The following is a 26,767-nucleotide window of genomic DNA, read 5'->3' as shown; positions in this document are numbered from 1 at the left end:
CTTAGGACAAGTCATTAATAACGAGGGTGTTCATTCACTGCAATCACATTTGCTTGCTATCCGTGACCTTCCACTCTCACGCAGTCCGTGGCGACAGCAGTCTCTGTTGGGGAAGCTCACATCTTGTATCTCACTTCTCCCTGACGTCACTCAAATCGCGGCTCTCTTGCATCGCTTGCGCAAGAAGAATGTTCCATTTGGTCGCAAGATTGGCAGTCTGGTATCTGGAAGTAGAAAGATGCTTTGCTAAGTGATCGATGACTTATTCATTTTCATCCAGTCAAAACTGTGGTCTTGGCTTTAGATGCTTCCTCTTTCAGCAACGGTACAGTTTCATCGCATAAATTTGGTCCTGGTGACAGGTTGATATCCTTAGCTTCGAAGTTCATGAACGAATGAGTGTCATTATTTCCAAACCGAAAAGGAGGCTTTTGTCAGACTACCAATATGAGATTGTATGTCGGTCCACTTCCAAGCACGCCAACGCAGATGTTTTTCTTATCGCCTGTTTGAGCACATTCGATATTCTACGAGTCCTCTAGTTCTTGTTACTACATTGACACACAAGACACAGATGCTTTACATAGCCTTCCCTTTAATCACCGGAAAACTGCCCAGGTCATAGCAACGGATCCTGATTTGTAGATTCTGTTGCACTAAATCAGCAATGATTGGCTGCATTCGCGACACAGATTTCTGACTCTGTGTTTCTCAGATATTTTGCCCGTCGGCTCGCCCTTTTAGTTCCACCAACGTGTTATTTTGCTTTGCACCAATAATGACCAGCCTTATGTTGTAGTCCACTGGCTCTCAAGGCTGACGTGCTTAGTTTGCTACATCAAAGGCACTAGGGTGTCGTTCGCACTTAGCAGTTGGCTAGACGTCATTGGACTTGCCACAGTCTGATGCATAAACTGAACAATTGACCTCTCAGCGCCACGTCGGTGCTGAACAACATTCATCCCCACCTCAGCGGTTCTTTGAAAGGCCCAAACCCCAAGTATCTTGGCAACGTTAGCATTTGGATTTTGTGGGTACTTACTGGAATAGACGTTGGTTCATCGTCGTTGACGCTTCCTGTAAATTTCCCTTCCTGGTTCCTGTGCACTACACTACAGCTCGTTCCACAATCTAGGTATTGTCGTCGATATTTTGCCTCGAGGGACTGCATGAGAAGATTGTGACGGTCAATGGACCCAAATTTGTTGCCGCCAAGTTTGAACAGGTTTTCACCACAAATCTGGAATCAACCACATCACGAGTGCACCGTTCCATCAGTAATCCCACGGCGACGCTGAACGCTTTGTATGGACATTTCAGTAAGAGATGACAAATTTCCCGCCTCCCTCATACGAGATGAAACACTGTTGTTATGCTTGGTTTCCTACTGCTCCCAGGCACAAGACGGACCACTGCCAGTGATAGTGTTACTTGGACGGCACCACTGCACCATTCTCAGTTGCTGCACCCGCCCTGGCGGGCGACGCTCACTCCGACTGTACACGCAAAGTATCACGCTAGCTCTTCGGTATTTTACAGACTGTGTAGTGGACGGAATTATTGGGAGCGAAGCAACCTTTTACGTTTTCTTGGACGTTCTATGTTTATGCCGTAGGGACTGAGAGGACTGCTGAGACACCATCACAATGAAATTCCTCCATGTGAATTGCGTCATCCTGATGTCGGTTTTGTGCTTTCAGATTCCTTGCCTGCCCGGATGCAGCAGCCCTCGCTGCAGCCATCTCCTCAGTCACTGCGCCGTCGCCCCAGTTCCAGAGCTGATGGTAGTCGACGCCTTTCACATTCATAGCCATCATGGCAGTCACCAAAGTCTGGAGTTGTGACCCTCTTCACGGGGGCTGTCACATGAACCAACTCGAGTTCCTCTGCAGTTGTCGAGATGCCTCCGGCTTCGTTTGATGTTCCACCTCTGATTTTGGTGCCTGTCGTCTGCCTGGTTTCTGGCTGGTGTTCTTTGATAGGCTTAGGACGTGTGCCAGGTTGCGGGTGGAAGTTTGACAATGGCTTCAGTTCCAGCTCCTGTCTCCTCACTGCCACCTGCATCCTCAGTGTCAGTCGCTCATCTACACCACATAACCACAATGAGGAGGAATAACAATAAATCAATAATAAAGCTGATAAATATGGTGTCACATATCAATGCCAGCCCACGGGCAGGGGAATTGCAAATTTCCACTAGTAGATGATGGCAGTTGTGCGGGATCTTTCAGACCCAATGAGGCACACCCACTGAGCCATTCCTCTACAAAGTAGCAACTCTGGACTGTAAGCGACCTCTTTAAATGGCCGGCGGCAACCACACAACCCAATCGACCACCACCATTACGCTACGTGACGCTTTTCAGACGCTGCCTAGTCACGACGTTGATTCTACCGTTCGTGTTTTAATACAGGCAGCGTCTTCCTTGTTGACATTGAGGACTGGACTTTTTTTCCTGCCGCATCATTTGTCATGATACTTCGTACACTTGGAGAAATACAATTTAAGTAAATCTTCTGTTTACTGTGTTGACTTGTTCACTAACCATTTCTGCTCCTGTCCAACTTCCCTACGATGACAGTTACTGCACCACTCTGTAGCATATATCTCCTTACCGTTGTGTACAAAGTTGCGCACAACATTTACAGTCAAATACCTGATTGCAGTATCTCTGCCTAACCATGATAAAATTCCCGTATATTCCGGCCTTTTGCTAGTATGCATCCTATTGTGTTTTGTGAATAGAGTATTCGTTATTACTAGCTGAAACTTGTTTCAGAATTCAATTAGACTTTCCCCTCTCTCATTCCTATCACCTAGCGCATTTTCTTCCATAACTCTTTTTTATACTTCTTCCACTACAGACGCATTCCAATCCTTCATACGTTAAGATAGTTAGATTTTCTAGAATGAAATTTTCACTCTACAGCGGAGTGTTCGCCGATATGAAACTTCCTGGCAAATTAAAACTGTGTGCCGGACCGAGACTCGAACTCCGGACCTTTGCAAAGCTCCCGAGTTGGAGTCTCGGTCCAGCACACAGTTTTAATCTGCCAGGAAGTTTCAATTAGATTTTCATCTCCATCTACCCACTGAAATAACTGTCAATACAGTCATGTACTTTCGCTATGTATTTACTTTCTGCATTCGACGTCGACATGCACACATGAATTATTTTTCAGTTTTACCGGATGTAAAATCGCTATGTTCATGACATCTCCCTGCCCTCCATTCCGTCTTCCGACCAATTTTTATCCCCTCCCATCTGAAACTTTACCCTCCCCCTCCCCCACCCCTCCGTCACCACCTACCTATGAGAAACAGACCACAGCTGCATGTCAAAGTACTCTGACGTGTAACTTCGATACAGACACGGCAGGTTGCTGACGAAATTACTCAGGCAAAATTCAACAGACGCGTTTTCTGTTTTTTATAATTCAATAGAAAGTATACATTTTGTTTCAGTTTAATTTTTAGATCTAAAGATATCCAGAAAGAATAAAAGTTGCTATAGTGTTAAAAATGTGCAGCTGGGACAGAAAAAAAACAATATACAACCTTTTTAATACGGGGTGATAATTATTGAAATCTATGCAACAAAATCGTCATAACTTCTGGACGTTTTGCGTTAGGGCGTTCAAACTGCACGGCTAGTGGCGGTGCAGGATCGGAATTAGTATTGTATTGTATTGTTTGGTTTGGTTTGGTCTAGTGACGAAGCGCACTTTCATTAGGATCGGTTCGTCAGTTAGCAAAACTGGCGCATTTGAGGGACTGAGAACCCACATTTCCCCATCGAGAAGTCTCTCCACTCACTACGGGTGACTGTGTGGTGTGCAATGTCCCATCACGGAATAAACGGTGGGATATTCCTTGATGACACGGTAGCTACCGATGGAACATGATTTCATCCCCATTATACAAAGTGACTCTAATGTCACCAAGATGTGAGTCATGCCAGATTGAGCTCGACACCAGCGAAACCGGAGAATGTTTGATGTCCTGGAGGTGAACTTTGGGGACTTGTGATACCCGGAGGCAACTGGCATGGACCTCGATTGGCCGCCATATCCTCCAGATCTGAACACATGCGACTGTCTTTGGTGGACCTATAATAAAGCCAAGGTGTACAGCAACAATTCAAGATTTCTGAGCTGTAAACGGCCATTCAGGGGGTCATCGACAGCATCGATGTTCCGACTCTTTATCGGGACGTGAAGAATTTCACTACTCGTCAGCGCCACATCAAAGCCTTTGATGGCAGACACATCGAACATGCCGTAACCTAAATCCGAATGTCTGTAGTGTCGTTTACATGTTGAATAAAGTGTGTGCACGCCTTAGTTTGGAATTAATTTACGTTTTTTTCGTATAGTTCAATAATTACCAAACTGTACCAATACAGTAAGTATAATCTCTAGCGATTAATACATAGGCTATCTGTATTTCTAACCGAAAATCTCAGAACCCGGGATCCAGAACGCGGCACCCGCAACCAGTACACTTATAGGCTGTTTGACTAACGGCTTCCTATGACAATGAAAAATTTTATTGTCAATATTTCACGTAATAGCTGACCGACATTGAACGTTTAAATTGATGACATACTTTGCTCATTGACAGGTACAATGTTACGTTGAAAGTTTAACACTATAACAGAAGTATTAGTGTTACAAACTGTGTGTTTGTTCTCAGGCAGCGTAATTGGCGGTGCGCAAATACCCGGATTTTAATCACCCAGTGTTTGATAATGAGAGCACTTACCGACTTCCAAAAAAATTACGCGTAATTTCAAACCTTCACGAAAATTTTTCATGATGACACACCCTAGAAAATTCTGAAAGGAGAAAGTTAATCACATGCTACATTTTCACTGTTCATGCAGTAAAATTTTATCATCAGACATGACGTTTAAATACACACATCTAAAAAAGTTTTGCATCTCCTCAGGTCCAAGAGTTCTGGAACCTATACAGAAAATTGGAATAGAGACTCTTTTTACTGCGCATGAAAACCACACATATAGTGAGACCTTCAGAGGTGGTGGTCCAGATTGCTGTACAAACCGGTATCTCTAATACGCAGTAGCACGTCCTCTTGCATTGATGCATGCTTGTATTCGTGACATACTATCCACAAGTTCATCAAGGCACTGTCGGTACAGCTAGTCCCATTTCTCAAAGGCGATTTGGCGTAGATCCCTCAGAGTGGTTGATGGGTCACATCGTCCATAAACAGTCCCTATCAATCGATCCCAAGCATGTTCGATAGAATTCATGTCTAGAGAACATGCTGGCCACTCTAGTCGAGCGATGTCGTTATCCTGAAGGAAGTCATTCACAAGATGTGCACGATGGGGGTGCGAATTGTCATCCATGAAGACGAATGACTCGCCAGTATCCCGCCGATATGGTTGCACTATCTGTCGGAGGATGGCATTCACGTATCGTACTGCTGTTACGGCGCCTTCCATGACCACCAGCGGCGTACGTCGGCCCCAGATAATGCCACGCCTAAACAGCACGGAACCTCCGTCTTGCTGCACTCGCTGGACAGTGTGTTTAAGGCATTCAGCCTGACCGGGTTGCCTCCAAACACGTCTCCGAGAATTGTCTGGTTGAAGGCATGTGCGAGACTCATCGGTGAAGAGAACTTGTTGCCAGTCCTGAGCGGTCCCTTCGGCTTGTTGTTGGGCCAGTCTGTACTGCGCTGCATGGTCTCGTCGTTGCAAAGATGGATCTCGCTATGGACGTCGGGAGTGAAGTTGCGCGTCGTGCAGCCTGTTGTGCGCAGTTTGGGGCCGTAACACGACGTCCTGTGGCTGCACAAAAAGCATTACTCTACATGGTAGCGATGCTGTCAGGGTTCCTCCGAGCCATAATCCATAGGTAGCGGTCATCCACTGCAATAATAGTGCCTGGATAGCCTGAACGAGGCAAGTCAACGACGGTTCATGTTTCTCTGTATCTCCTCCATGTCCGAACAACATCGTTTCGGTTCACTTCGAGACGCCTGGATACTTACCTTGTTCAAAGCTCTTCCTGGTACAAAGTAACAATTTGGACACGATCGAACCGCGGTACTGACCGTCTAGACATGGTTTAACTACAAACAATATTACAGTTTTTGCTTGGTATTATAGAATTAGGAAGTGGGCCTTTACATTTGCGTACCTTAAAAACTTTTTGTTGTAAAACACGTTATTTTACTCGGATATCACAGACGAGATGTCAAATGGATAAAACAGCACATTATAAAATGTTTAACATCCCTAAAATATTTAAAAACCTAAAGCACCTGTTCAATAGGCTACGTCCATATACATGTTGTTCACAATTGCTTGTTCCGTCGTACAAACACGGTTACACAAAATCACAACTGCTTACATATGCTGGAAATATTGTAAACAGCCAGTAGGAGCTAGACTCAAAGAATCGGAAGTTTACTGGTAGGTACTAGTGTTGTGTAGTTTATTTCGAGATGTAGCGCATGACCCATCCAGATCTCGCCCCCATTCTCTGCAGGATACCTTTTGCTACCACAATTATGTCGACTGGAAATCAACGATAGTGTTCTTGGTTTCACTGGAAGATAGGCCTGACCGTTGATACCAAAGAAGAGACTCATAACGGTGATAATTAAAGTCTAACTGGTCAGACAACGTACGACACCGTCGTTCTTTCAGCACAACATCAGGCGCTAGATGTAACTAAAGACTGGCCGGTAGTTCCGGCTTCCAGCTTTTGAGGCATATGGAGGACGGAAACCATTACCTCCGCTCCTGCATTGCGGTCACTGATAAGGAACTCCATTCCAGGTCAGCACATCGCAGACGTGTAGAGAGAGGCGTTGTCAGTCCTCAGTGCACTCTACCCGGTAATGACTCATCTGCATGGTATGAGCTTGCGGTAATGTGGCGACGGTTCACGCACAGAAATCGAAGGCAACACCAAATGCGATCGTGCTCGCACGATTACATCGGGCCCACTATGCGAACTGGAGGGAGCACAGCGCTTACCCGACAGCATCCCCCGCGAAATGGCGCGGAAATTGCCTGAACGGGGCGCGGCGATCGAAGGAGCGGCTCATTCACCGCATACTGAGGAGATTCCTGGCGATGCTGGCAGCGATTGCTCTGATGATACGGAGACACACTAAAAGAACTGCTCGTGTATCCACGCGATCAAGGCGACAATCGGAGCGATTCTTTGTAACTGATATTGCAAGTAAATACTTAGAAGACTTCTTCATAAATACTACTATATGAACACGAGCTATATCTCAGACGTTTTCAACGACACTTCTCAGAAATTGGTTTTTTCCTGTATTCGATCTCTAATTTGGCGGCTTTAGTAAATTCTGTGCTATTGAATTAAGGTGTGCAAACAGATTTTATCTACCATGCCTTATTACTGTGACACACATTTTACTTCTAGTATGTGGTAGTAAATATCAAATGTCTTAAACATATTCCGAAATTTATTCAAACATTTACATAATACAAGGGAACAATCAAAATAATATACAAAAAGTAACATTTGCCACCCTTCTTCAAAATGCCTAGCGAATAAAAAAAAACTAGAGCATTCATGAAAATACAAATGTTGTATAAAGTCAAACAACGTTTAAGATTTTAAAACAATAATCGACAATATAAAGCTTTCAGATAGAAAAACATTTAATTTAAAGGAACTTCAAAATTTCTTTGAATTAGTTTAACAACAACCCTTAGTGGGCAAGAGATCAGTAAGTAACAAGTATCAATTAATAACAATTCCAAGAACTATGAAATGGTCTAAAGAATAATGACAATTCCCAACATTTATTTACAGCACATAACAAGTCACATGCAATATATATGTCTCATGACCAATATTTCATTTAGTTGTGAAATAATGATACGTTATATATGTTTAATGCAGCACATAAAGAAATCAAATAACGAAATCGTCTGAAACTGAAAAAAAGAAAAACTTTTTACGTCTCGAAAACCTTATGCGATACCACGTTTGTAGGAGTAAATTTGGATTCTGCGATGAAAATGGGAACTGATGTAACACACAGCACGGACAAAATGGTAGTTGATCAGTGTTATCTGAAGACAGTAGGAATTTAGTTACATTATTGACGTATCGTTATTTGTATTACAATTACCATTTCAGTTATACATGGTAAATATTGCGGTGTATATGCAGATACCAGTGCACAGGAAACTATAAACAGAATTAGAGTGCAAAATTATAATTCTCACAGATACCAGAAAAACAATATTGTGACCTCTTCACATTTGCATTTTAATGGAAATACAGAGTTGAAGAAATAGTACAGACGTAAAAATACATTATCGTAATGATACAGCCTGACATAATAGTGAATCAGGAGGAAGTAGAGGAGGAACCGAACCATCTTCACAGGATGAGAGAATACGTGAAGTTATTTAAGTGATTACGAAGTCGAATTAAATTTGCAAAGAATTTGGCAGTATGACGCTGACTATGTTAGGAATGCTTCCACAGAGCCCTCAGTCCCATAAGCGTTGTATCTAGCGGGAAAAGTTCCGCCTTATGCAGGACACCTTTTTTTGTTTTGTTTCACCCATACATGTTTCAGCACTTTTGTGCTATCGTCAGAGGGTTCAATTTTTTATTTTTAACTGTAAAATTGTTGTTACATATTAACATCTGTGTTGTTTACAACATTATGTAAGAGTTCCATTTATACTTAATTGGCGAAAAGTCGATGTAAGCATTAGTGATCATACCTCACATGATGTTATTGTCCATTTATTTTGGTAGCTATTCTGCTTCACAATATACAACTTGTCGTCTGAAAAGAGCAAAACGTAGTTTATTTTTCTGTTTGCTATGCATTTACGAACGGAAATGAGTCTGCATCACGATTTTTGTGTGTAACTTACAGTTTTGATTTGTGGTGCGTTCTCCTATGTTGTTGGCGAAGTAAATATGCTTACTTCTCAACCTATGGTAGCTTGGCACTGCACTTTTTTCGATTTCTCAAAACACAAGCGGAGTTTTGGCTGCCATTACGTCTTGTTGTGGCTGTGTGGTGTACATTTGTTTCGCAGCGTGTTTTGCTAGGCGAGGCGCGTGAGTTTGAATTGTATTTTGCGTCAGTGGTGTATGGTTTGTGTGGGTTTGGGTGTGTGTGTATTGATTACTGGGGCCGAGAGTGAGATAGATAGAGAGAGAGAGAGTGAGAGAGAGAGAGAGAGAGAGAGAGAGAAGGCGGAACTTCTCATCCCATTTTCGTAGCCAGCATGGACACAACCAGAGAACTGCTCCACAAGGTGATTATAAGTTGTATCTAGCTTTCGATATCGTGGATACTGGTAGTGGAAAGGATTTGATCACCGAGGTGGCCCCACACACGTTCTAGCTACGACTGATGTGAAGTTATTGCTTCCTCAACACTACGTTGAAACTTTGTAGAGACACGTGCTATGAATGGACGAGGAGTGTCCTATTGAAAAATGGCACCACAATATTTCATATAAGAGGTAAAACAGAAGAGCGCAGGAATTCGTGATGTACTGTTGTGGCATCAGAGCGCCTGCAGTCACTACCACCTGTGATCTAAAGCCGTTTCCGTTGGCTCCACACACCAATATGCTAGGAATATGCTGCCGCTCTGTAAAACATTGGAAGAATGCGACCTCTCCCCAAGACGCAGCTATATGCTCAGCAACGATAGTCATCACGGGTAGTGCAGAACTGCAATTCATCCCAGGAAACAGTGCAATGCCATTTGTCAGCAATCCATGCTCCCCAGTCATGGCATCGCCACGAATGCAACAGTCTGTGGCGTCGCATTAACGACAGCTTACGTATCAGATAGTAATTTCCTGGTGCAGGTCCTCCTAATCTCTGACCAGTGGTGTGGGAAGACAGAAGATTCTGCCAGGAGTTCATAGATTGTTCCTGTAGGGCGTGTGCAGATGTGAATGTGTACAATACGTTTTGTGTACAATATAGCGATTCTCCACTGTGGTGGAGAGACATGGTCTAACAAAACCTTGAAAATGAATACAGCTGCCCTTTCGTTCCCAGACTGGGTCGCTGTCATATCCAAACGCCCCACAAATCCGGTTACGCCGGCCGCTGTGGTCGTGCGGTTCTAGGCGCTGCAGTCCGGAACCGCGGGACTGCTACGGTCGGAGGTTCGAATCCTGCCTCGGGCATGGATGTGTGTGATGTCTTTAGGTTAGTTAGGTTTAAGTAGTTCTAAGTTCTAGGGGACTGATGACCTAAGATGTTAAGTCCCATAGTGCTCAGAGCCAATCCGGTTACTGCACGTTTCAATGAACTGGGCAAATGGAGACCCACTTTGGGGCCTTCTTCAAAACAATAAATAATGTGCCTCAGAGACCAAGGCAACAACCACCCAAACGTTAAACACACGATAATCATTAAGTAATGGCACAAAAAATTAACAAATATGAATTAGAACATTTACGAAATTATCGGAAATCCAGACACGTATGTTTAAGCTCTATCGATCGTAATAGCTAAGTATAGCTTAGTATGAATGGCTAATTCCAAAGCTTGCTAAAATCAATATTTTCAGGAATGTAGTTGGTCTTGGAGGCACTTTGTTTCCACTGGGTAATACCACAGCAGGTGAGGTCATACCGTTTATTGCTCATGATCTTATTTTTGTGGCTCTGTCGCCTCTTCCTTATTCGATTTTTTGGGGCCACTAAGTTGCTGGTTTGCTTGCCCATGTGTGACAGCAGAAGCGCTTTTAATAAATGCACTGTTGTACTATCTCTGGAGAGACCGTTAGTATTTCCGGGTCATCGTCTGTCGGGAGTTCGGTCGGGGACGGAGCGCCATTGAGGCGCGGACAGCCAGTACTTTCCGACCGTTGGCCACACACATGAACTGCCCGACGGAAAGAGATTGGAGCAAGAACGACCGTCGGTTGGTCGTTCGGTTGGTCATCTCATTGGGCGACGTGTATTTGGTCTTTTGACCGTTTCTGGGCCTCGTCAGTTGGTCATCTTGCCGGACATGGGTCGGTTCCTTCTTCGTGCAGAGATGTCGTCGCCGATGGGGAAGAGTTACCTCTGCTTGGGTGGGTCTGAGCCAGTGTGGCCGGGTCCCTGTGTCTCCGAGTTCCGAACGGACATCGAGTTGAGTCGGGTTGGAGCTGTAGTGAGCTCCAGACAGCCAAGACTCGCCCGACACTCATAATGTAGGGGACGACGTTGGTTGGTCGTTCGGTCGGTCGTCTCATCGGACGACGTGTATTTGGTCGCCGACCGCTTATGGAATTTCTGTGTGTGTGTGACTTATCATTTATCCTTATTGTTCCACGGTGATTGGTTTTAGGATTGTCGGAGTTCTTGGTGCAAGTGTTTAAGTGGAACTGTGTGGACTTTCTGTCATTTCCACTGAGCAGATGAATGCTGTCTGCCTACCGGAGTAGTCAGTTGGTCGGTTGCTGCGGAGCAACGAGGAAGTCTCTGCGGCATGTGATCAGGCCGGGGCCGCTGGCGGCGTGCACGCGCGGTCGGAATTGTGCGGCACTAGCTGCGAGAACTGCTAAGCTCGTCGCCCATCGCACCTGCATACTGGAACTGAGTAATCAGTGAACCTGTCGTGAAAGTTCAACCATTGCGACATGTCTTCGTTGATTGCTTGTTGTTGCATCCTGGGCTGTCCCCGCAAGCAGCAACGTGATGGTGTGTTGGAGTCGGCAAAATTTTGCAGCTGTCTCCCTGTATGGTGTGTAGCCTTTGAAATGATTATAATTTATTAGTGAAGTTCACCAGCAGTATCTTCTGCCTTGTGGCCGTTAAGGTTCTGGTTACCTGCCCTGTCGTTAGCATAGTTTTATGGCAGTGTGTTTTCCTCGCCGTGTTGATGCTGTCTGGCACGGCGTGATGTGCTGCCTGCCGTCGAAAGAAGACTACCCCTCCGAGACCACAGTCAGCAGGCTGTAGCGGGACTTAGCCGTTGCAAGCCGCCACTGCTGTTTGGTCGCTGTCGCGATTGAGGAAGATGTCGGCGAACATGGTTCTTCTCACAGTAAAGGGCCATACTGAGTTATTGCAAACTACCGCCACCAATCTGTTGGGCGTCACAGCGGAATAGCGCCTCCTTGGCTGTAGCTAGGAACGCCGTCCTGGCGGTACCTGTGTTGCTGATCCAGGTCCGGGGCTACCGCCATCACGACACCCCCCATCTGCGATATGCTGTCGGCACCCGCCTAAGCGCACGTCTCTCCTGGACAGTGCTGAGCTGGAACTCACACAGAGTCTTCGCGGAACGTCTGGGCGGGCATCGACTTCCTTGCCTACCAGCACAGAACGCAGCCGCGGCTCTGGCCCGCGCCAGCTACATCACGAATTTCTGACACGACGTTAGCAGTAGGGCTGTTGACAAAATATCGGTATACCGATACTTCCCCTCAAAAATATCGATACCTGACGGTTATATTTTTCTAGATATTAAAACGTCAATATCGAGCGCGATGTTTTTACTTTATATTACTTCTTTTCGCAATTTTCGGTAAACGTTTGAAAATATTCTTTTGCAATTGTAGTAGAGGGCTGTTTTCGAGGAAGGAGACCAGACAGCGAGGTCATCGGTCTCATCGGATTAGGGAAGGACGGGGAAGGAAGTCGGCCGTACCCTTTGAAAGGAACCATCCCGGCATTTGCCTGGAGTGATTTAGGGAAATCACGGAAAACCTAAATCAGGATGGACGGACGCGGGATTTGAACCGTCGTCCTCCCGAATGCGAGGCAATTGTACTAGAACATAATGTTACTTTCACTGTGTGAAGGGGTCTTACTACTTTTCGAACTTTCATCAAGTCCAGTCTTTCTCTTTGACTGTGTGAAGAAAGTAGAGATGGTATAAGAAGAAGTCTGGTTGCACAGGGGGGAGGGGGGGGGGGGAGGCTCTCGATGTGATTCAAAAATAGGTGCTGAAAATTATGAACAAAATTCTGAATGACAAGACTGGTCTTTGCAGTGGACGGAAACGTGTGACGGGAAATGTTAATGTAATCGGCGCTTAGAGTTATCAACAGAAACTGCAACGTTTAACTTCATCACGCAATCGTGACACTACAACTACTAGGTCGCTGCCGTCGGCAGAAATGAAAAAAAGAAGGAAGTAGTCATAACGTATCCCGGACAAATCCGATATGTGACCAAACCAAACGACGGGTACCTTTTATTGCGCCACTTACATGCAGTCACCATTGTCAGCAAAGTGGATAACGCGAAGCGTCAACGTGCATCGTTTTCCTTTCAGTCTTGCTCTAACGGGGTTATGCAGGCTGATGTACAGAATATCTAATAATAAATCAATACTGAAATATACCGCTCTAAACCCGGCATTATGTTCACAGTGTGCAGCCGATATTTTTATAGGGCAGTACATCGGTACTTTTACTTTCGATATGCCGATATATCGATACTCTTTCATATATATTGAGCGCCCATGGAGGTAACTCTTTAAATATCGATATATCGGAAAAAATATAGTTTTAAAAACATCAACATTCCTAATCAGCACTTCTTCGCAGTGGCCAGCTGGCGACTGCACGTCTGTAGACACAACTTTGTACACTGTGCGTAGTAAGCAAATATTATTCTGGATATTGATGTTTCCCTAACATCTACGATTGCCATCCACACCAGTTCCTGAGCTTGACCTCCTACAACAGTAGCGTCACCACGTCACTGGCACGGCTTCCACGTCCACTAAAAATCCTTATCTGAGGCGTGACCATTGCACTACAACGACGGATATAATTTAGATGCTTTCCCAACCCACAATTTTATCTGTGATTAGCAAATAAGTCTGTGGATCTACATAGTTATAGAATAAATGGTGGTAAACAGATGTGTCCCACATATCAAACGTATGTAAATAGTGCAGCCTCATCTACTGACTGATTAACAAGACACAACAGTTACGTTTCGCTTGTAAGTAAGTGAACTTTTTCATTTCTCACGCTTCGGAATTGCAGGCATGTTCACTGTTGCCTCCAAAGCAGTTTTATCCACTGCAGACCATCTACAATCCTACCTATTAAAAAACCTGTCAGATTTATTCATGTATGTTGTTACCCCTGCAATGGCTGTGTCCTTAAAGTTTGACGCTTTCTCCTTTTGGTGAAAATCTTTTAAGTTCCCTTTGATTAACTAATGGTGTTTCCACTTGTCATTAGCAAACTCTATGAAATCATTTTCTTAGGATGATGTTGTTTCTTTGATCGAACAGAAGCAGACAAAAGAAACACTCTCCTGACGTTTACGCATTTATTTAGTACGATGTACGTGGTCCAGCCACATTAATGTGACCACCATTTATTTTGCAGTAACCATTCGAATATGTCAGGTTTCAGTATTAGCAATGGAGCGTATGTGAAGCTTGTTAGGGGGACCAAAAAACAGTGCATACGTTTTCGTAATATGGAAAAGGAGCGATTTATCTGACGACCAAAAGGGCTAAACTGTTCACGTGCCACCGTAGTTAAAGAATGCTGTGCCTGGCCAAACAGAGCTATCCAAAACCGGCGCCGAGGCCACTGTGGTGCACAAAGGGCCGTTGACTACAAGGGTGAACGACAGCTGTGGAGATGTGTACGTTCGGATAGACGTGCAACTATTGACGAACTAGCCGCTCAGATGAACCAAGGGATACCAACACCGTCTTCTCAACGACTGACCAGAGAATGCTGCTGCGTATGCGCCTTCGCAGCAGGCGCACTGTTCATGAACCCATCCTGAGTGCTGTTTATTGGATACGAAGTCTCGAACTTGCACACCAATATCACAACTGGACGTGCACTGAGTGACAAGTGGCCTATACAGGTGAATCACAGTTTAGGGGCCATCGGCCAGATGGTTGTTGGTGCGTACAGCGTGAAACGTCTGAAAGCAATCACCCTGAGACAATCGTCGGAGCGTTGTGATATGATGATCTGGGAAATGATATGGTAGCATTCCGTGGGTGATCCTGTTATTGTGGAAGACTCAATGGGTCAACACAAGAATGCATCCATCTTTGGGAACCATGCCCATCCCTACATGCAGTTTGCGTTTCCTCGACACTATAGCATCTACCAACAGGGCAATGGAACATTTCACACAGTTCACAGTTCACACCCGTGGTTCTAGAGCAGCAGAATAAGTTTGACGTACTCAGCTGGCCACCAAAATCACATCAATAAAGTAATGCTTACTGAGGAGCTAGTGGCAGAAGGCTCTAGGCTGAGCGCGAGATGGTGCTGGAAGTACCATGAAACCAAAAAGAAATTAAAGTACTGGAATATCGTTGTCTGTTAATGGCAGTTGCTTCCAAGACGCCGCGGTTCGACGGTTTTAACTTCTTTTAATACATTACCCACAAGTCAGTTTAACCCATACCTTAGCATACTATTCGACTCTGTCCAGTTTAAAATTTTATTCCTCGTTGAATGTCGTAGTGCACTGCACAGATCTGACGGATCCGTTCTCGGCACATGCTCTGGTGGTATGAATCTTACAAGATCGGTAACTGTCTTCTATGACTTGTTTCAATCGCCACTGCAAACCTCACAGAGATGTAACTTTCATTCTAGCATATGAGCCTTTAATATTGATATTCCAAATAATACTATATGCAACTCTTCAGATCTGAAGCACTACCAGTCGAACAAATCGGATTCACTTAATAATCCAACACTTCAGTAGACGTCAAGTGTGGCTAATATTCCACGTTCTCTAAAGCGTCGATAAAGTGTCACAGTTTTAAATAAGTTAATTAAATTATGGGATGTCGTGTTTTAGACTACACTGCAGAGAGATTACAAGGTTTATATAAATTGTGTGTTAATATTAGTTAAATTGGCTAAAACATAATTATTTGCACGACTCTCCTAGTGGAATATACTGCTATTTGCTGTACAGCGCAGTACATCGAGAAGTTAAAGCAGGCTAATTAAAACTGATAAACGAGTGCACAGTGGAACAATGTAAATCTCATGCAAACAGCATGACAAATTAAAATCTATTTACCTCTAGCTGCAGCACAACTTATAATCTGTTTAGTCTTATTTGCGAGCATTACCAACGCTACATTCGCTGACAATGAACTCCACTACTTCATTTAATATATTACATTAGTTAAAATTGCAAGTCCCATAACGGTATCGCTGTAAACTTTCATTCTATTCACCTGGTGTAAAGATGGATCTAGGCAGTAAATAAATCCGGAGAGTATACTAATGTGATCAAAAGTGTCCCGACACCGGGCTGAAAACAATTTATAAGGTCGTGGGTGCTGGCCCACCCTTAGCCTTGATGACAGCTTCCATTCTCGCAGGCTTACTTTCAATCAGCTGCTGGAAGGTTTCTTGGGGAATGGCATTCTTCACGGAGTGCCGCACTGAGGGGGGATATCGATGTCGGTTGGTGAGGCCTGGCACGAAGGCAGCGTTCCAAAACATCCCAAAGGTGTTCCGTAGGATTCAAGTCAGGACTCTGTGCAGGCCAGTCCATTACAGGGATGTTATTGTCGTGTAACCACTCCGCCACAGACCGTGCATTACGAACAGGTGCTTGATAGTGTTGAAAGATACATTAGCCATCCCCGAACAGCTCTTCAACAGTGCGAAGAAAGTAGGTGCTTAAAACATCAATGCAGGCCTGCGCTGTGATAGTGTCACTCAAAATAAAAGGAGCGATTCATACTCCAAACAACGTTTTTCCACTGTTCAATTGTTTACGCTCCTTACACCAAGCGAGGCGACGCTTGGCATTTACCGACGTGATGTGTGGCTTACGAGCAGCCGATCGACTATGAAATCCAAGTTTTCTCACCTCCCGCCTAACTGTCATAGTACCTGTTGTGGATCCTGATGCACTTTGGAATTTCTGTGTGATGGTCTTGATGGATGTCTGCCTATTACATATTACGACCCTCTTCAACTGTCGGGGGTCTCTTGTCAAGTAAATGGAGATCGGCCTGTACGCTTTTGTGCTGTACGTGTCCCTTCACGTTTCCACTTCACTATCACAACAGAAACAGTGGACCGAGGGATGTTTAGGAATGTGGAAATCTCGCATACAGACGTATGACACAAGTGACACCCAATCACCTGACCACGTTACAAGTCCGTGAGTTCCACAGAGCGCTCCATTTTGCTCTTTCACAAATTCTAATGACTTCTGAGGTCGCCGATATGGACTATCTGGCAGTAGGTGGTTGCAGAATGCAGCTAATATGAAAAAGTATGTTTTTTGGGTGTGTCCGGATACTTTCCATCACATAGTGTGCTTCTGTGTCGCAGATCTTCTGAAACTTCAATTTGCATAAGCAAAAAAAGTTCACTCCAAGCAATACATCCGATACTTAAGAGCAGGCAAATGATGTGTAAATCGATAAAAAATAATAGAAGTCAGTGTCTTTTCAGTTTCCATTAGTTTGTCAAACACCTGTATGTATGTATTCATCATGTTCAGCGTTCCATACCGTTTGGGGGACTGCGCAAATTAAAACCGAGAACCTGAGAAACATTTTAACAGGGAAGCCCTTCTGGTCTGTATACACAGCGGCTGAACGGAGGGACTTCAAAAGGTAACATACACAAATCGTCTCACGCGAAGACCGGTGTGGCGCATAGTCCAAAGAGAGTACATGTTTTGAGTTTCCAGCTGGCGTAGTTTCGCTGCTATACCGTTGACCAGGTGCATCACAGTGTGCGATTGAGATGAAGCGCCTCTTGCAAGAGTAGTCTAAAGATGAAGCACGTGGGCAAAATTGCATAGACATCCACCGTGAAAATCTGACTGCATAAGGACAGTTTGCAGTGCCGCGTCCAGTGCTGGTGAAGAAGTGTCAATAGATTAATCAAGGACACATACATGTGGCTGATTCTCGTCGGGAAGAACACCATCGCCACCAACACGCAGACAGCAATGTCCATGAAATCGTGGAACTAATTCGCAGCAATCACGAATTTTCCAACGACAGGACATGTTCTCGAATGGCTGCGTGACCAAGGTGCGAGTTTCTGTTGTCGAGGAACTGAACGACTGGTAGAAGGTCCCGACCGTGGTTAACACAGACATCGTGACTTTGTTGAAAAATAGTGTGGACTAAAGGAAGTTGGAATAAATACGTGTCTGGGCATTTTTTTTATAAATAACTGTTTAACCGCGGGTAACATCGAGGGGCGGAGCAAGTTTGTAATAGATAAGAGAAAACTAGTGAAAAACTGCAATTAATAAACATTTTAAACATGGGAACGCACTTGCATAACACAACGTTTTAATTTAGTAATAATATTCTCGGATTTGACGTAAACTTGTCAAATAATTTCTTTTCTAATATCTCGCAGTGTTCTTTTACCTAATTTCATTGCACGACCATGAAGCACGATTTACTGAACGTTTTCCCATAGTGCCTCTAAGCCAGGTATTTCCTCTTCGATGCATTCTCAAGGACAGCTCAACAGACGGCGTTGTGCGTAGAGTAGTTCCCATGATCCTTTTTCTCATACTGAGATTAAAAAAAAATATTCGTCTCATTAATATAGCTTTGGGTGTGCTCTTCTTTCGTTTTGAAGTACAGCACAGCACCGAGTAAAAATTTCTTGGCCTGCCGTAGTAATGTGTGACCAACTTCTTGAAGTGCCTTCGAACTAGTAATACACAACAAACAATACTTACGTTTACGAACGGAAAATGCATGCAAGATGTATTGCAAAAAGTAAGTAAATAGTGTTAGCACTGAGGACTTGAGCCATGAGTTGCAGAAAAGGTGAAAATTTTTGAAAAGGTGAGTGGCTTTCATAATGTAACAGAGGTGAAATCAGAAATATTGCTGCATGGAAGGTAATGATTACGGTGGAGAGTATGTAGCAGGTATGAAAAGTTAAATGATTTCTCTTGGTCATCCCCGTAACTCCACTCATTTCCAGGTAAAGCTCTGACAAAATCTCAGCGATGAAGATTAGTGCCATCTCACTGAATGTTTTGGAACGAATTTTCTCAAGCTCAGCACGGAGCTCACAACGGTCCACAGTACAGAAAACAGCTGTTTTAAAGTTTCTTTTATGAAAAGGATTCATTGAAGAAAAGATACGGAATATTTGTTGCAATTAGCAACTGCTGCGTGCATCATCTCACGAATACTAGCGCAGAATCTGAAAAAATATTGAAGTGCTGCAGGCAATTTTCAATGAAGCGGAGAGCTGCTACGTTGCGATAGGGAGTAGCCCTGGTTGACATTACTTTTTTTCTCTCTAACTTTTAATTTTGCCGATTTACACCCCGATAACCTCTCTGTATCAGTTACGAGCACTTACCGAACGAGCAACGAGGGCGCACATCGCAATTCTTATTTCTAGCGGTCCTTAGTGGGCCGTAAGCATTTATAGCTGTTAGAATTCGTCATAAATCATCGTATATTGGTAGCAATGTGGTTCGGTATCCTGTACGTTCTTCTCCGTTATTTTAACTACATCTGTCGGAAAGTATCGAGGACGCATTTCACGTGCAACGCAAAACGGGTGGCCCACGTATATCGCGATGATGGTTGTAATGCTAACTTAAGAAATATTTTTTATACTTCATATTGATCTTCATGAAAATACAATACGATATCATGTTGTACATGCCAAGGAATTTCGTAACACATAAGATTAAGTGGAGTTAATCAGAAAAGACAATGTCGGAGGCCTTGAAGTTTGTTACTGATATCAGACGTTCTCGATGATCGTTCAGTACCTATCGAGAGCGGAAAAAATGAAATGGAGATAGAAAACCCCATTTAGAATGGATTGCTACTATGACTTGTGAGCAAGAGACCTTGAGTAGCCAGGTTAGAATTTTTGTTTCTTTTCTTGTGACCATGAAAGTAGGCTGTTTAGGTTATGTTGGTGACGCCACGTAGTGCTCTGTATGAAAATCGCTGACTGCGCTGTGTGCAGTCTGTGGCTGGTTGGACTCATTGTTGGAATATTCTCTTGTGCAGTGTTGGGCAGTTGGATGGAAACAGCGCTTAGCGTTGTGCAGTTGGAAGTGAGTGGCCAGCAGTGGTGGATGTGGAGAGACAGATGCCAGAGTTTTGAGAAACGGACGATCTGAACGTGTATCCGCCAGAAAAAGGAAATTTGTAAAGATGGATGTCATATATATATATATATATATATATATATATATTGTGACTTTCGAATACTATTAAGGTAAATACATTGTTTCTTCTCTATCAAAATCTTTCATTTGCTAACTATGCCTATCAGCAGTTAGTGCCTTCAGTAGTTAGAATCTTTTATTTAGCTGGCAGTATTGGCGCTCGCTATATTGCAGTAGTTCGAGTAACGAAGATTTTTTTTAGGTAAGTGATTCATGAAAGGTATAGATTATTGTTAGTCAGGGCCATTCTTTTGTGGGGATTATTGAAAGTCAGATTGCGTTGCGCTAAAAATATTGTGTGTCAGTTTAGTGATGATCAGAATAAGTAAAGAGAGATATGTCTCAGTACGTTCAGTTTTGTTCAGGTGTTTTAAAAACAAATAACGTAAGAGGTTTATCAGCACCGTAATACATAATTTTCCAAAGGGTACGTTTCAACCACTGTGATTAGCGTAGTGAATTCCTTGACCGAAATCCAGCGATCTCATTAGGAGACCTAAAATCCAAATAACAAGTATTATGAAGCTTTAACCGATACGAATCTAAACTATATTTTGCAAACCTGTAGGAAGTTTTGTTCTTAATGTGGCCTCTCTCTTAATCACATATGCAATGAGATAAAAAGTAAAATCACAAGTAAACAGTAGCTGTGCACAGCACATGTCACAAAAGACAATCTTATTTGCCAGGAGATTTGGAAAAAAAGCTATTAACAGTGAGGTGTGCAGTGCAGCTAATTCTGCAAAAAATTTCCGGTGTGATATCAGTCGTATTGGAAGCATTTAAAATTTTTAAACATGTTTCTCTTTTTACATTGCTATCAATTTTGTTTGATCATGTCCAACATGTAATCTAGCCCCCACATCTTAAACTTCTATGTTTTTTGCAACGCATGTTCTTCCTCTCCAGCTACAACAGTCCAGAAGTAATTTCGTTACTAAAAATCAAGTATTTTAGGAGGGACTTTCGCTAAGTAATACAAAACATCTCGTCCTGGAAGCAAGTTGGTCTTAGTTAGGATTCCAATACACCGTATTATTACGCGCTCTTTTGGCTATAAAACCTTATTTTTCAAGTCAATTCGACGGCCTTAGCCACCTTTCTGCGAGAGCCTGTATTCTGCATGGTACCATTCTACTGGTCGACGTCGGGACCAACGTCTTGCTGTATCGATAACCTCGGCATCACGCACGCGTACTGCTCCCACGGAGAGCACACTTCTTCATTGTGGCCGGCCGCCGTGTACGGGCGGTTCTAGGCGCTTCAGTCCGGAACCGCGCTGCTGCTACGGTCGCTGGTTCGAATCCTGCCTCGGGCATGGATGTGTGTGATGTCCTTAGGTTAGTTAGGTTTAAGTAGTTCTAAGTTCTAGGGGACTGATGACCTCACATGTTGAATCCCATAGTGCTCAGAGCCATTTGAACGATTTCTTCATTGGGTCAAACACAAGAAGTCGAAACGTGGGAGATCCATGCTGTAGGGTGAGAAGGGGAAGAACAGTCCAGTGAAGTTTTGTGAGCTCCTCTTGGGTGTGAAGAATGGCGCACTCTTCCTTCACGCAACAAACTTCGGGCCATCAAGGAGCCTACTGGTGCATGGTGCTCCTCCTTGAGGGTCTCTCGCAGGGAGTCTGTTGTTCTCTGCCGGTTGCGCATTGGCCACACCCGGATGACGCACAGCTATTTGTTGCGCCGTGAGAACCCACCTTTATGTCGTTGCGGGTCAGTTTTGACGGTGGTCCACATTTTGGTGGCCTGTCCCCGTTTAACTGCTCTCGGACAGACGTTTGCGCTGCCTGATAGGCTCCCTGCCGTTTAACAGATGACACTGCCATGGCAGGCTTAGTTTTGCGTTTTATTCGGGCGGGGGGCTTTTATCTCATGACCTAAGTGTTTTTCCTTTTTTTGTGTTGAGTCTGGCATTTGGCCTACGATTTTAGACTGGGTTTTAGTGTGTTTCTTGGTGGTTGGCTTTTCCTTTTCTGTCCTTATGGTCGACCAACCACTGTCACACTCTGTGTGATTTTAATTCCATTTGTCTGGTCTCTATCTGCGTCTTTCTTGTGTCGTCTCTTGTCATCTCCATTGTTTGTTTTTGTTCTTTGTGGGTGTTTCAAGTGGAAAAAGGGACTGAAGGCCCTAGCAGTCTGGACCCTTCAATCCCACAAACCAACCAACTAACCAATCCTCTTGGGTGTGCAGACTTGTGTGAAGCCTTACGTTGTCTTCGAGAAGGGGAAGTTGGTTTGAATTTTGGTGACGAAGAATGCGCTGAAGCCGTATCTTCAGTTTCCTGAAGGTGTGCGCGGCCGTGCGGCACGAGGGAGACCAGACAGCTTTGCGTGACCCTGCTGCGATGACGACAGACGGCCACTAGCTCACCGTCCCTTTTTCACTGCCAGCTCTCCACAGACATTCTACAAGTAACTATAAATATCTTCGATGCTCTGGTTTTTCGCCAAAAGAACCTCAATGACAGCTCTCTGCTTGGAAGGCACCTCCGAAGGCTACTTATAGCTGCGCCACGTATCGGAACTTCGCGAAACTACTGGCGCTGAATCAGAAACATTACACGATGTCCCATAACAAATTCCGCATTTCTTCAACCGAAATTGGCGGAGAACAAAATCGTGTTGCGTAAGTTAGTGAACGACTCTTGTACATAATTATAAATATTACACTAATTCTGATTACATCTTAGGTACAATCATTGCAGAAGAAAAATGTGGAAAATAATTGGAGCAAACTTCGACAGAATTATAAACAAGTAAAATATACCAGGGATGTGAAATCACTCTTTTAAAACAGAGAAGTAAGATAAACGGAAATTTAAAATCAGGAAATGTGATACGGAATGATGAGGGGGAGTGCGGGGGGGGGGGGGGGGCGGTAAACCTGTGAGGAGGTCAACATGGCTGTCAGTTAGGAAGCGTAGTCTTGGATGAAGCTAACATTTTTAAATGGAAGGAGATCGTGTGACATCAGATTGAAAATAACGCTAAGAAATGTATGTCGCGTTTCGTCTGAATGGTCTCATTCTCGAGCTGCCTTGAACTGTCTGCAGAACAAGGCAAACGCTGGCGATATCACACACAATATGTGCGTCACATAACGATGGCCAACCGGTGTGGCCGAGCGGTTCTAGGCGCTTCAGGCTGGAACACCACTTGTATGACATCACGAATTTTTGAGCTGTATTGCGATTTTAAGCGTTCCTTGGGCAGCGCTATGCATGTAGTTGTGTAATTATGACCGATCTTTGTGATTAAGTATGTAATCTGTCGCGATCTTTACTTCAGTTCAAATTTTAATATAAGTTTCCAGCCATTTATGCCAACTGAGCTTGATAATGGTCATTGACTGAAACTAGTAGCGAACTGTGGAAAATAAACGTTAGCTGAAGGTTTCGCCATGAATTTTAACAAAATAAATAAAGCACACTAACCTTATCTTCCTCTCCTGCTGCTGTACAGACACTGATCTTTACCCTGTGTTTGGGGGGGGGGGCGGGCGGGGGAGGGGTTGTACTTGGACTTTTCACTCAGAAGGATCAGGATTCGAGTTCCAGAGGGGCAACTGCCATTTTGAATTTCCCGCTAATTTCCAGGTGGAGCTGAGGGTGGGAGTCAGCACAGCCTCGGGACGTGGAAACCCCCGCCACTCTTGAAATTCCCACCATTTTTCGAATTTCCTACCAAAATTCGAAATACCTATGAAAAATCTAAGTTCTGACCAGTAGGGCAGGTGGGGAATGGGGAGGGAGTGATTGAGGGGAGAGGAGCTGTGGAAAGCGACATGCTAGCTGGGGAAAACTCATGACATCATCCAGGGGTGAGGGTAATTAATTGACCAATTATTTAATTTGATGTTAACTTGACCCCAAAACTGTGGTGATGGCTGCAGTACACCACTAAGAGCGTGCATAGTTCAAAAAGCATGACGATGAGTTTACCATACTCCCCCCGGATCAAATGCATTGGATTTAAGCCTGATGGAAAGTCTGTGGGACCACCTGAATCCGGCTGCTCTTGGCACAGATCCTCAACAGACAAACCTAGCCAGCAATTGAAACGCCATGGCTACACGCTGCTGTCGGTTCCTTTCATAACCTCACTGACTCTTCCTGAACGTCTCGTAGCGCTCTGCACTGATAAAGGTGGTTATTCGGGCTTTGGTCAGGTGGTCGTATTTACATCGATGAGCTAAAACATTATGTCCACCTGGTTAATAGCTTGTTATCCGTCTTTGGAACGAAATACTTAACTGATTCTGCGTATTATGAATCCTGTGGTTTCTTCGTAAGTTTGCGGAGGTATGTGGCAGTACATATCAGGCCATGTAATTCGCATAAATAACGGGCTGCTAATCTGCGTATGCGGTAATGGCACCCGATACCGACCTAGACGACTTGACGAATTTGGTCGCCGAGACGTCAACATGAATTGACTACAATGCTCCTCAGACCACTGTGGTACGTTCAAAATGGTTCAAATGGCTCTGAGCACTATGGGACATAACATCTGTGGTCATCAGTCCCCTAGAACTTAGAACTACTTAAACCTAACTAACCTAAGGACATCACACACATCCATGCTCGAGGCAGGATTCGAACCTGCGACCATAGCAGTCGCGCTGTTCCGGACTGCGCGCCTAGAACCGCTAGACCACCGCGGCCGGCCCTTGTGGTACGGTTATGGCTCCGAAACACGGACAGTTACGCTGCTGAAAGAAGACGTCGCTGTTGGGAAAGACATCAAACATGAAGGGATGCAGCTTGTTCGCAGCTTTCAGCGTATCTTCAATTACTACCTCAAGTCCAATGCAAGCGCGCAAAAATGTCTCCCACAGCACAATACTGCTCCCAACAGCCTGAGTCTGTGGCGCGGTGTACGTTTGAGCCACCAATCACCTGGACGACGGCATCTGTGGGGCAACCATCGACCTGTTGTAGCAGAAATGTGATTCACCTGAAGAGCCGACACATTTCCATTGATCGACGGTCGAGTCCCGATTTTCACACGCACACTACAGTCGTAACTGACGATGTCGTTGGGTCAACATGTGAACACGTAGGGGTTGTCTGCTCTGGAGCTCCATGTTCAACACTGTACGATGAACGGAGTGTCCTGAAATACTTGTGCGTGCACCAACATTGTACTCTTTCGGCAGAGATCTCGCAGGTCACCATCTATCCTACTTTACAGAGCAGACAAGCCTCCGAACCCCACGTTCTTCGAAGAGTCGTAGACGTCCAACCATTTTGCGCCTAATGGTGATTTCATTATCCTTCTACCTCTTTCCGTAGATGCTCACAACAGTAGCACGAGAAGATTCGACGAGCTTCACCGTTTTCGAAATACTCGTTCACAGGTTCTACGTAATAATAATCTGCCCTTTGTCAGCGTGACTTGTCTCAATGGATTTCCCGATTTGCAGCCGTTATCTTTGCTAGGGTGATCTTCCGTCCGTGTCTGCTCCGCTTACATATACGTTTGTTTCCGCGTCACGTGCCCGCAACGCCACCAGGCATTATCCAACGTCGCGGTGGGCTGCGGTCATAATATTTTGGCTGATCAGTGCATAAGACTGCAGAGTGTACATCTGTCTGCTAATTTGACTGAGGGCTCTTTCGGTTGATTCTCCTTGTTACTGCGTATTTCTTTACCGTATGCTTGTTGTTCACACAAACACAAAATCTTAATAAATGTACCTTGTTGTATAAAACTTTATTTGTAAACTTATTTATGTGTTGTAAAATTTATGCAATGCAAATTTTAAGATAAATTTAATCTAAAATATTTATAGTCATGCGAAAATTAATATGTGTGTTTGGAAAAGAAGGTAGGAGACGGGAGACCGATGTGGAGGATTGAGGACAATGGAACTTCATTAGTGCAAGTACGGTGTTGTAATGTAGTAAAGAAGAAGTATTTTGTAGTTATGTTTAGGTTGTGACTTGACGGCAAGGTACGGGAAGAAACACTGCAATGGGAAAGAGCTAAAGTAATGTTAATTGGAGAACATGTGACAACGAACATAAATCTTTACTTAATAAGTAAGAGACCAAACTACGGAAAAGTTGATTTTAATAAACAGTTAAACAAAAGAACGCACTAGCATATTAATGTAACTTTTTAATTTAGTAATAATCTTTTCGGACTGGTGTATATTTTCTTTGCTAACCTCTATCAGTTTCGTTTTACTTAATATCGGTGTACGCCAATCATGCACAATCCACTGAATGTACTTTCATAGTTCTCCTAAGCCAGGTCTTTACTATTCGAAGCATTCTGAAGAATCGTTCTACACTAGCCATTGTGCATGGAATACATCTCATAATTCTTAACATTTTCTGATGTTTGGGTAAACATTACTGGTCTTGTAAACAGGTCAAAGACTTCTATATCCCTTACTTGAGCTTCAGTTATATTGTTTTTCTTACATGAATTGTACCGTAGGTACAGTTCTCCAGCAATATAAACCAAATCATAAAATTTTTAAACAATTCTGCATTTTTATGAAAGTGTGTTATACGAGTTTTGCTCATATTAAACAGATTTAGTTTATTTAGAGCAAATGCTTGTGCATTTTCTGGTGAAAAGCGAA

Source organism: Schistocerca nitens, chromosome 7 (genome assembly GCF_023898315.1).
Source record: "Schistocerca nitens isolate TAMUIC-IGC-003100 chromosome 7, iqSchNite1.1, whole genome shotgun sequence".
NCBI lineage: Eukaryota > Metazoa > Arthropoda > Insecta > Orthoptera > Acrididae > Schistocerca > Schistocerca nitens.
The sequence above is the reverse complement of the archived record's forward strand: the minus strand, read 5'-3'. Positions refer to the sequence as shown.